General features: G+C 51.4%; 1 protein-coding gene across 4 annotated transcripts in view; it reads left to right on the top strand.

Annotated features, from left to right (window-relative positions):
- Positions 1–11676, top strand: part of PRMT2 (protein arginine methyltransferase 2) — a 71394-nt gene that overhangs the window by 7371 nt on the left and 52347 nt on the right. For 2 of the 4 annotated variants that reach the window (XM_027041327.2, XM_053220399.1), the window contains exon 2: positions 871–987. The exons of the other annotated variants lie outside the window; for them this stretch is intronic. The gene's annotated coding sequence lies outside the window, so the exon portion shown is untranslated. The remainder of the gene's footprint in view (positions 1–870; positions 988–11676) is intronic. 4 annotated transcript variants of the gene reach the window in all.

The following is an 11676-nucleotide window of genomic DNA, read 5'->3' as shown; positions in this document are numbered from 1 at the left end:
GCGGCCAGGCCCGCACACAGGGCCGCTTTGACCGGCGGCCACCCGGGGACTCGCTGGGGAGCCAGGACTGCGCTTGGGCCAAGGAAGAAAATGGCCCGTGGGGCAGGAAGTAGAGAGTCAGCTTTTTGTGCTATTTTTTAATTTATACATGAATACTGATGTTCCTCTAAAGGCAAGGTTGGGGGTGGGGCGAGGAGAGAGACCGAGCAATTGATTCAAACAAAGCAAATGTGCAGCCAAGACCGTGGCGCTTCCAAGGACAGGCTGAACACAAGGACGAAGGGCCCGCGGGCTGCTTTCCAGCGGAGAGGCCCCTGCGCCGTCTGCTGCCTCCCAGCCTTCCTCGCCCCCGCTCGCCCCGGCCACCCCAAGGCGCCTGGACAGCAACCCCCCCCCCCCCCCCCCCCCCGCCGCTGAGAATGGCTGCTCCAGAAACACATGGCAAAGCAGATCCCTGATATTTGAGGGTAACAGCCTCATTTAATGTGACGGAGGACACTCGCCAGCTGCACCCCAAGGCCTCCTCCCTCACCCTGGGGCGACTTCACAGACTGTCAGCCTCTGTTTTGCAGAGAGGTGCTGCTGGTGCTCCCCTCTCTGGGGCCTCACAGCAGCCACAGGAAAGCGGATCCAGCTGTACCCTGCCGTCCTCAGCTGTACCCTTCCTGAGTTGTTTCCAAGTGGAAACCCCAAAGGCAGCCGCTCCTTTAACCAAATTACATAGAAAGCCGTGTCCTCAAACTCCTCAAAGGACATCTGAATCAGAATCAGGGCCCTTCTGCTGACTCAGGCTCACAGCCGCCACGTTCGAAGGATCAGGACGCAAGATGTCCGTGGTCACAGCTGTTGTGTTGTCATCTGTTTTACCAGGAAATTCTTGACTATTCGACACCTGGAAGTATGTCCTGGAAACAGCGCTGAGCTGCGAGCCTTGGGGCTTGATCTGTCCCGTCCTAGACCCCCAGCCTGCACCCACACTTGCATGAGGTAGGCTCTGAGTGGTGTGGTTTGATCCTATGTCCTCGGCTGCCCCACAGGTTGATGCCTGGTGAAGGGTCACATGCATGTGTGTTCTGTAAAGCAAGGGCACTGGGTGGTATGTGCCAGGCACTAGGCAGGGGTTCACCCTGTGTGCACCCTTCAGTGTACACAGAACGGCTTCAGCCCACTCCTGCAGAGAAAAAAGGAGTTTGGAATCTATTCATTCAACTACTGGACGCCTGAGCAAGGGGCCTGCCCTCTGGATACACACGGCACAGCCTCCTGGGACAGCCAAGTGGGACTTGTGCCTACTGTGTTTCAGGCTCTGTGGGAGCAGAGTTGGGGGAGAGGGGTGCCAGGGCTCACAGGCTGGGAGAGGTTCCACCCTCTGGATGAGAGGGGCTTTCAAGTGCTATGGGGCCCCCGTGGTGGCACCCTGTACCCACCCACAGGACCTCACAGACACAAGACTTCACAAGAACAGGGGAGGGTGCATGTGACCTCACCAGCTGTCAGCACCACCTCTTGACAGAGGAGATACTTAGGGCAAATTAAAACCATCCTGGGAGAGGGATGCTCATGGCCCTCATCCACAAGGTTGTCTGGGGCCCACGGTTCCTCCTTGGCCTTCACACTTCCAGGTGACCCTGGCCCCCTCTCCCAATTCCCCGACTTGGGGTCTCATCTCATTGGACTGGACCCCTGGTCTAGTCACATGTGACCTGCACATCCAGTCCCTACCCCTGCATTCCACAGGAGAGCCCTGCACTAAAGCAAAGAGAATTATGCTCTTGAGTAGAACACGTAGGAAGCTCTTCATAGCCTACAGATGACCATGTGAGATGGTGCCTTTGGGACAGGCTTCCTGAATCTCAGTGGGGTGATGGCAGAGGGGCATACCAGTAGTCAGGATGCTTTGGTCCATGGAGATCTTTGGCAGTGGTTGTCTGATTACAGTGTCCCTGGGAATGAGACAGATGCACAGCCTACTCAAGCAGTCCTTAACCCACACGACAGGAAAAACTCCAGGTCTGGTCATCAAAATCTGACTTGAATCACCAGTGAGGAGAATCGCAGCCTGTCTCCCAAGTTTCCAGACTTGAGTTGGGTTGGACCCCGAGTCTCTTGATTGAAGGTGAGGCCAGGTTCCCTTGAGACAAGGCCCTGTACACATTAGAAGGCCAGTACACATTAAGAACCTTCATTTATACCTTCCCCAAGGGACCTGCAGCTACTCGCAAATGTGACCACATAGTGGAAACATTTAGATCTGAAAGGAAACACTTAGACCTCTCCACGGGTTATGCGATATGGGCTCTGAGTTGGTCCTAATTCCTGGGGCAACAAAATGGCACCATGGCCCACTAGTCCATGTCGGAATTTGTGGTGGTCAGGTGATAGAGTCTTAACTAGACCAGCTCACAGTGGGCCCGGGAGGTGCACCTGAAAGTATAATGGAAACAGACATAGTTGGCCACCGGCAGAATCCCCTCACTGGCACTCTTACATACCAGCTGAGGACCATTATGACAGGCAAAGCTAGGGGAACATTCCTAGAACTTCCCCTTCTTATCGTGACAGTAAACTGAGAAACACTGCACCCCTGGGAGAATTCAGAGATGAATGCCGTTCTCAAAGAGTTGACGTAAGAAGGGGTGGTGATACTAAGCACAAACCCATTTCACTTGCCAGTTTGGCCTGTGCAGACGGCGTATGGATTAGGGAGAATGGGGACTGTCGCAAATGTGGTCAGCTGGTGGCTTCAGCTGCTGTGCCAGATGCAACATCTCTCCTGGAGAAGATCATCACAGGCCCTGGCACTGGGCATCTGTTTCTCAAAACCAATGTTAAGACCCACCAGAAATAGTTTGCTTTTACCTGGCAGGCGGCAGGCAGACCCTCACAGCATTGCCTCAGGGATACATCCGCTCTCCTGCTCAATGCCAGAGTATTGTCTACGGAGACCTTGACCAGCAGCACACTGGTCCACTCTACTGAAGACAGGACGCTGACTGGGTCTGATGCCTTCGTAAGACATCTGCAAACTGGACGGGAGGAGAGAAGGCCCCCAAATCTTTAGGGGCCACCACCTCAGTGAAGTTCCAGGGGTGGTGTCAGTGCTCTGGAGCGTGTTGGAGAACCCCCGGGCACCACCTGCTGGGAAAAGAGGCATAACATTTGGTTGAGGTTTGGGGGCTTTAGACATGACATATACTACATGTGCGTGTGCTACTTCCATCCATGAGGCTGGCATTTCCGGTGGGGACCAGAGCAAGTTTAGGCTGCAGGCCAAGCTGTGTTACCATTGGTTCAGAGGATCCTGCAGATCTGATGATATCTGAAGTGTCTCTGGCACATGTGGATGCAATACGGACCCTCTGACAAGCGCTGATAGGAGGGTCCTTCTAGGATTTTGAAGCAAGTCTGTGTCTTGTTTGGCAGCTAGCTATTCCCATTTTGAGAACATATTCTCAGGGGCACTTGGCTGGTTCAGTCGGTTGAGCGTCGGACTTCGGCTCAGGTCATGATCTTGAGGTTTGTGAGTTCGAGCCCCGCGTCAGGCTCTGTGCGGACAGCTCGGAGCCTGGAGCCTGCTTTGGATTCTGTGTCTCCCTCTCTCTGCCCCTCTCCCACTTGCAGTCTGCCTCTCTCTCTCTTTCTTTCTCTCTCTTTCTCTCTCTTTCTCTCTCAAAAACAAACAAACATTAAAAAAAATTTAAAAAAGAAAAAAAGAACAGCTTCTGGTTTGCTGTTAGACCTCAGTGGAGACTGAACACCTAACCCTGGGACATCAGGAAACCATGCAGCTCCAGTGCTGTCTGATCCACGTCGCCATAAGTCTGGGTGTGTGTAACAGGAGCGTATTATCGAATGGAAATGTCTAGGAGGCATGAGCAGGTGGCTCTGAGTCCTTGGACACCAAGTCCTGTTGCTCCTTTTTCTCAATCCATGTCTGTGGACTCCTGGGGTATTTCTTTCTTTCTTTTTTTTTAAAGTTTATTTATTTATTTTGAGAGAGTCAGAGACAGTGAGCACGGGAGGGGCAGAGAGAGAGAGGGAGAATCCCAAGCAGGTTCTGCACTGACCGTGGGCTTGAACTCATGAAACTGTGAGACCGTGACCCGAGCTGAAATCGACAGTTGGAGGCTTAACCGACTGAACCCCCCAGGTGCCCCTCCTGGGGTATTTTTACAAGCTGTTGACTATGACAGAAGATGCTTGTGCTGGCTCACAGGTGCGTGCGTGTGCCACACTGGCACCACCTGAATTGGATGGATACAGAGCGGCACCCCGCTCAAGGCTCACCCTGAAGGACAGTGGTAAAGGAGTCCTCTCATGGCAGAACTTTGAGCCGTGCCTGTGGTTGTCCACTATGTCTGGAGTGAGCCGTGGCCAGAGCGTGGATCTGTATCCATTTGGGGGCAGTTGCTAGTGATTTGGTTGGTCGGCAACTTGGAAGGAACAGGATTGGAAAATCGGTGACAGGAGGCCCTGGGGAAGGCGTGTGGATGGACCTTTGTCGAGGAGCAGTCTGTGAACACACAGCAGTCTGTGCCCACTTTGTCGAGGGGCAGTCTGTGAACAGCCAATGCCCGCCGACGGGCGTGCGCTGCAGAAGGGTCTCCTCATAATCAGAAGGAAAATGATCAGCCCCGTGTGTGTCAGCCAGCTCTCGCCCCAGCCATGCCAGGGCTTGCTCCATGTGCCCGTGAACAGAGTGGCCACGTGGCAGGGGTGGAGGCGTGCGCGTGCTCGACAACACGGACTCCCCCTCACCGAAGCTGCCCCAGCTCCTGCCGCCCCCAGGTGTCTGGTCTGCCAACACCGAGCCCTGCGGTGAGCCGCCAGGCACCTGGTGGCCGGTTACACTGGGCCTCTTCCATCACAGACGGGGCAGAGACCTGTCCTCACTGGAATAGATGTATGTTCTGGGTATGGATTTGACTTCCCTCCACTGTATTGTTTCTGCCAGCACCAAAACCCATGACGTCACGAAAGCCTTATCTACTGTAATGGCGTTCTGGACAGCACTGCGTATCATCAAGGAACTGATTCCACAGCGAGGAAAATGCCGCGATGGGCTCAGGCCCGTAAGATTCACTGGTCTTGTCCCATGTCCACTAACTCAGAAGTGGCTGACAGTGAAAGGCGAGACAGCTTCCTGAAGAGTCAGTTAAGGGAGGTAACATCCTGAAAGGATGGGTTCTATCTTATCGGATGCCACACACACTTGGAATCAGGGTCCATTATGTGCGGCTGTGTCCCCATTGCCGGGATGTGCAGGTCTGGGAATCAAGAGTTGGAAGTACAGGTGTCCCTCTCATTAGTGCACCTCGTGACCTGCTTGCAGAATTTTTGTTTCTTGTCCTGGCAACTTTGAGACGGTTTGGAGATCTGTCTCCAGAGCGGAGTGCTTCCTCAGGGGTCATAGCAGTGGTCCCACTGAATTAGAAGCTGGGACTGCCACCTAGCCACTTTGGGCTCCTTATGCCTCTAAACTGTCAGGCAAAAAAAAGGGTTAATCCACTAGCCTCAGTGATTGATCCCAATCATGGAGGGGAGAGTCAGAGAGGAGAGTCTGGTTACCTACACAGTAGAGGCAGGGAGGACTGGGGACACAGGACATTTGCTGGGACATCTCTCAGTACTTCCATGACCACCAGTAGGGATTCCTGGAAAACTACAGCAACCAAAAAATAAAAATAAAGCAGGACTATTGAGGACCCGGGCCCTTCAGGGATGAAGGTTTGGGTCACCCTACCAAAATAAGGAATCCAGAACAGGTTCCTGCTGAGGGCCAAGGACATATGGAATGGGTAGTTGAAGAAGGAAGCCATGAGTGTCAATGGTGACCTTGTGACCGGTTACATAAATAGGCCTGTAGAAGCTGGCACAGCGTTTGCTTGTTACCCACACGTGTTTATTTACCAACCTTTTTCTTCTTTCTCCTTCCCATTTTTTATTTTACAAACAAGCTGTTGGAGGGTAGCATTTCATTACTCTTTAGGTAACTGAATTTTCAGTGGAACCCTGACTGAACTTGGGGGGTAATTAATAGAGCCAGAGATGGGCACAATGACCGCCCTGGGACTGTGCACCTTCTCATTTGGAGAAGAACCACCAGTAACAGAATCGGTTGTGTCTTTTAAGGTAGAAACAGAGAAGCACTCAATTGTTGCCAGGGGTCCCCATGCATGTGGGTTGCTGCTGATGGATGCTGAGTCGACGAATGGCCGGACTTGCCCGTCATTGTCCACCTCTCTGGCCGCCTCAGTGTTTGTGCGCTGCTCGCGGCCCGGCCCTCCTCTGCGCACCTGCTGAGTTCGGCAGAGAGGGCTTTAGCAGGGGCTTCTCCTCCTGCTCCTTGTGGGGCGGGTCTTGCTTTGTCTCAGTCCTGCTTCCGTGTCCTTTACAGCATCTGATGGTGCCCAGCCCCGTGTCCAGAGAGGACAGCCCTCGGTGACTCAGCAGCCTGGCCTGGACCCGGTGGTTACTTTGCCCTGGGTCTCTGACACGGACGCTGTAGAACTTGGGCTCACAGCAGCTCGCCACCCCTCTGCGTGTCCCCCGGCCCTCCTCAGCCTGCCTGTGCCCTGGAGGTCTCCTCACCTTCTTGGAACTGTCACTGCACAGCTCAGGCTTGCACCCCAGCGTCCTCTGTGCACCTACCCAGCAGCCTGGGTTCTCCTGTCCTCCGCAGGGGTGTGTCAAGGACTGGGGAGCGCTGTGATTTTACCCTGCTTGTGAGCTAAGGACATAGCTTGTCATTGTTTCAGAGATGTCGGTGGGCGGCCCACGGTTCTGGGTCGGAGATTGCTCATGGGCGCCTCAGCAGCCACAGCCTTATGTCCGCGTTGGTTCTGTGCTCCCAAGTCCACAGCTGCGATGCAGATAGGCCGGGATGAGGGTGCGCTCACGCAGGGGTTGTGTTCGCAGAGGGCGCCCTGAGCCTGAGTGGCTCCCTGCCCTCATTTGGAGTGGCGAGGAGACGACCCTGCCTCGTCCCTCCTCGGGGTGCCCCCTGCAGCGCTGGCACGAGGCCGGGGCGGAGAGTGGCCAGGGCCTTGCATGCTTGTGCTGGCAGTGACACGCGGGGCCCCATGGGCTGTGGACCAGCTCCAGCTTGGGCAGCCAGCCAAGCCCAGCCTTGGGCAAGGGTCTTTGTCGGTCTGTCTTCCTTTGGACGCTTGCTCTCCCTCATCCCTGGGGAGCCCTTGAGATTTCTCTGTGTAGTTACTTTGTTGTTGTACTTTCATAATTCTTTACATCCACTTGGACCCAGATCCATGCGCTAGGTAACCATAAAAATTAAAATGTTTATTTATTTTTTACTATTATATCAGGCTAAGATGATTTCAAAATAAAAAATTTTAAAGATATTGTATGGAGAGAGTAAGCTTAGCGGAAGGGACAAAATGGAGGAAAACAACAGCAGTGTGCCTGAAACCAGTAGCCAGGTTTTGTTTTTCTTTGTAAATTAAAAAAAAAATTTTTTTTCAACGTTTATTTATTTTTGGGACAGAGAGAGACAGAGCATGAACGGGGGAGGGGCAGAGGGAGAGGGAGACACAGAATCGGAAACAGGCTCCAGGCTCCGAGCCGTCAGTCCAGAGCCCGACGCGGGGCTCGAACTCGCGGACCGCGAGATGGTGACCTGGCTGAAGTCGGACGCTCAACCGACTGCGCCACCCAGGCGCCCCTGTAGCCAGTTTTTTAATGTATAAAATCCCCCAACTGATGTGCTATGATCTGTATTTTACCGATAGAACATGTCTGACACCACATATACGTTTTTTTCCCTACATTGACCGGTTCTCTGACAACGGCTGCGTGTCTTACCGTTCGGTTCGGTTCTCACACAATCTGCCTGGGGTTCGCACAGACATCACAGGTTAGGGGCTCAGTCCCACAAGACTGCCCACGACCACACATAACTTCTGACTGACTGCCTATAAACTGGGGGCTCCCACGACCCCCTCCTCGGGTTCAGTACTTTGCTAGAACGACTCAGGAACAGAGAAATGGAAGAGGTGCACAGGGCGAGGTATGCGGTGGGAAGGGCCCAGAGCTTCCCCGCCCTCTGGGTGCATCCCCCTCCCCACACCTCCATGTGTTCACAGGCCTGGAAGTTCTCTGAACCCCATCCTTTTGTGTTTGGTTGAAGGTTCCATTTTGTAGGGATGATTAATGAACTCATTGGCTACTGGTGGTTGAGTCGATCTCCAGCCCCCCTCCCCTCCCCTCCCCTCCCGTCCCTGAGGCTGGGAGAGGGGCTAAAAGTTCCCCCTGCTGATCCTGTGGCCTATTCCTTCAGAGTCCAGCCCCCATCCTCAAAGAGTCACCCACCTTATTAGCATAGTCCCGAGTGTGGTTGGAGGGAGCTTGTTATGAACAACAGAAGATACCCCCCTCACCCCATCACTCAGGGAGTTCCAAGGCTTCAGAACTGGGGGCACAAAGACCAAACATATATTTCTTATTATATCACAATATCACATGAGGTAATAAGACATTGTAAATATAAATATCCCACTATAAAAGGAATATGTACTATTGCCCAAATAATAAAAAAGCTTAGGGAGACAGTGTACCAACAAAGGGTTGGATGTTTTGGATAACCATCACTATGGGTGTTTTCCAGGGGCTGAAAGGGACTGCTGGTGTGACCCCTGGAAGACAGGTGTCCACTGTGAACAACTGAATTGACTTGTCTAGCTTTGCCATATCGATAGCCAACAGCCATCCACTTGGTTCACGGTCATGGCGCTATTGATAAATGCCCAACGTTTCAGTCTGCAAAACTTTGGGGATAATTGGGAAAGGGTGAAGGGGGCCCAACCCTAGTGTGCCCACAGCACCTCTCGATGCCAAAGGCACCCCGTGTGACCTAATGGTGAGGGCTCCCTGGCTGAGGGTTCCCAGAATGGGCACTCTGTCAGTGGTCATGGAAAGGGGGGTCCGCTTCCCAGCAAGAGGGAAGTGGATGGAGTGGACGCAGAGGCTAGTGGATCTTTTGGGTGCACAGAGCTTCTGCCAGAGTCTTCCCCCATCACGTAGATGCTCCATCTTCCTTCAGCCACCCTTCGTGCACTCAGCAAACCCTTAGCACCAACTAATTCAGAACCTAGACCCGGGCCTAGCTGAGTCTGCACCGGGGGCAGGAAGAGGCATTCTGGTTTGAGTTTTCAAGGAGGAAAGGCCTTGGACAGAGACATTGTTCTCTGGTACAAAGGACAGTGCCATCCACCACCAAGCTGCTCACGAGGTCCGTTACAGTGACCCATGTCCGTAGGGAGAATAGGACGCCTGTGTTCTAAAGGGACGTGGGAGAAGGGACAAAAGGCTTCTGTGGTCGTAAATGCAAGTGTCAAGGTGATGAGAATGAATTGCCTTTCCTGGTCTGAAGATCACTGCTACCAGCCAGCAGGAGGCCATGGGGCGATGGTGGGGGCCTTGTCGTGGAGCTCCCTCGGTTTGAGTCCTACCTCTGTGGAGAACCTTGAGCAAGATCTAACCTTCCTCTGCCTCAGTGAAAGAGGGGGCAAGACGCACCCCTGAGAGCACGGCTGCTGGGTAAGTGGGATTTTGTACACGCATCACACAAATGCCTGTGCACATGTATGTGCCGTGCAGAGAACCTACTGTGCTGAATTTATCACAAAAGTTACTGTCCTTGTCCGTGGAAAGCTCCTGATGCAAAAGGGTGGAGGGACAGAGATTTCTTTCTGAGCCAACAGATTAGGGTCTAAAAATGCAGAAGGAACTCATTGGCTAATTTTGAATACTTAGAGTCCAGGAGGTCCCCAGTTTGGCAAATTGTGATGGAGTATCCGTATTTCATGGGTATCACATTTTATTATTTTTATACCACATCAAATTCCATGAATCCATTTGGTTTCTAACCAGTCATTCCAAAACCAGTGCTCCCTTCCAGAAGGGCAGGCCCAGCGTGAGCAGCGCTGGCATCCACTCTGGCGCTCGGGGTTGGCTTTGGATCCATGGCAACGTTAGGACCCAGCTCAAAACAACAGGGCTTTTGTTTTTGTTTTTGTTTTTCAACTTTTTTTTCTTTCTTTTCTTCTTTTTTTTTTTTTTTTTTTTTGAGAAGGAGCTGGAGGCTGGAGCATAGCGAGCGTGCCCCACACAAAGCCCCCCATCCCCCACCCCGCCCGGTCCTCAGCCTTGCTGTGTGTGTGTGAGGTCGTTCGTTGCCCGGGAATGAGGTCTCATCTCTGTGAGGAGGGAGAAGGTGTTGAACTGACTCAGGCAAAGGCATCGAAAGAGAACTTGACTGTTTTTCCCTCAGCAGAACTCTGCTACAGGTTATTATCTGATTATACTTTTTATAACTTTTAAGGACTCTTGGAAATTTGCCATAAACCCATGTCAGGTTTAAAGTTTGTAAAAAAAAAAAATCACTGTCTTAGCCTATTTGTATTTTGCTAATGGGAACAGTTTTTAATTTAACTTGTCTGTAAGCATCAACATTTTTACGGCTTTGTGCCCTTGTGGGCCCAGAACAGGCACGCAGTACTCAACCACATGAAGCCAACTGATCAACAAAACCCTCCTCAGTTGATAAAACGAGCTAACTGATGAGGACTCACACACCTCGGTATGAAAATGCCGCTGTGGGGTTGAACTGTCTCCAGCAAGAATACCCATGCAGGTGGGCATGAGTTGGCTTACTTAGCGATTTCAGTGAAGAACAAAATGGGCAAGATGAAAGATACAGACGTGTAAATCGAGAAGCCTAACTTCTGGTGGTTTTCTATTGTAGGACAATAATATTCTTTGTTTTTTATTTATCTGTATTTTTTAAGTCTTTATTTTTGAGAGACAGAGGGAATGCATGCTCATGTGCACGTGTGCACACACAAGCAAGGAAGGGGCAGAGAGAGAGAGGGAGAGAGAGAATCCCAAGCAGGCTCTGATGAGTTGGGGCTCGATGCCGTGAACCATGAGATCATGACCTGAGCTGAAAACAAGAGTCGGATGCTTAACTAACTGAGCCATTCAGGCATCCCTCTTTGCTTTTTATTCTATTTTTATTTATTTATTTATTTATTTATTTATTTATTTATTTATTTTAATGTTTATTTTTGAGACAGAGAGAGACAGAGCATGAACGGGGGAGGGGCAGAGAGAGAGGGAGACACAGAGTCGGAAGCAGGCTCCAGGCTCTGAGCCATCAGCCCAGAGCCCGACGCGGGGCTCAAACTCACAAACTGCGAGATTGTGACCTGAGCCGGTCGGACGCTTAACCGACAGAGCCACCCAGGCACCCCCCCCCTTTGCTTTTTAAAAACAAACTTTAAGTTAAAGATGTTGTAAAGAGTCAGCACTGTTTTAAAAGTTTTCATATAACTGAAATATATCCAGAGGTATACTTATTATCTAATAGTTCAAATGAATGATAATATAAATAAAAATGTAAAGAATATGTGGATGAAATCATAGGAAGGATAAACTATTTTTGGAAATTAAGGACCTAAAATAATAAAATTGAATAAGTTGATATTAAATTTGTTAACATCTAAAATGATCTCTTCTTAGACTTTTTTTAAAAAATGTTTTTAATGTTTATTTATTTTTGAGAGACAGAGACAGAGCGTGGGTGGGGAAGGGGCAGAAAGAGAGGGAGACACAGAAATCTGAGCTGTCAGCACAGAGCCCAGTGCAGGGGCTCGAGCT

This window comes from Acinonyx jubatus, chromosome C2 (genome assembly GCF_027475565.1).
Source record: "Acinonyx jubatus isolate Ajub_Pintada_27869175 chromosome C2, VMU_Ajub_asm_v1.0, whole genome shotgun sequence".
Classification (NCBI taxonomy): domain Eukaryota; kingdom Metazoa; phylum Chordata; class Mammalia; order Carnivora; family Felidae; genus Acinonyx; species Acinonyx jubatus.
Note: the sequence above shows the minus strand (reverse complement) of the source record. Positions and strands in the feature narration are given on the sequence as shown.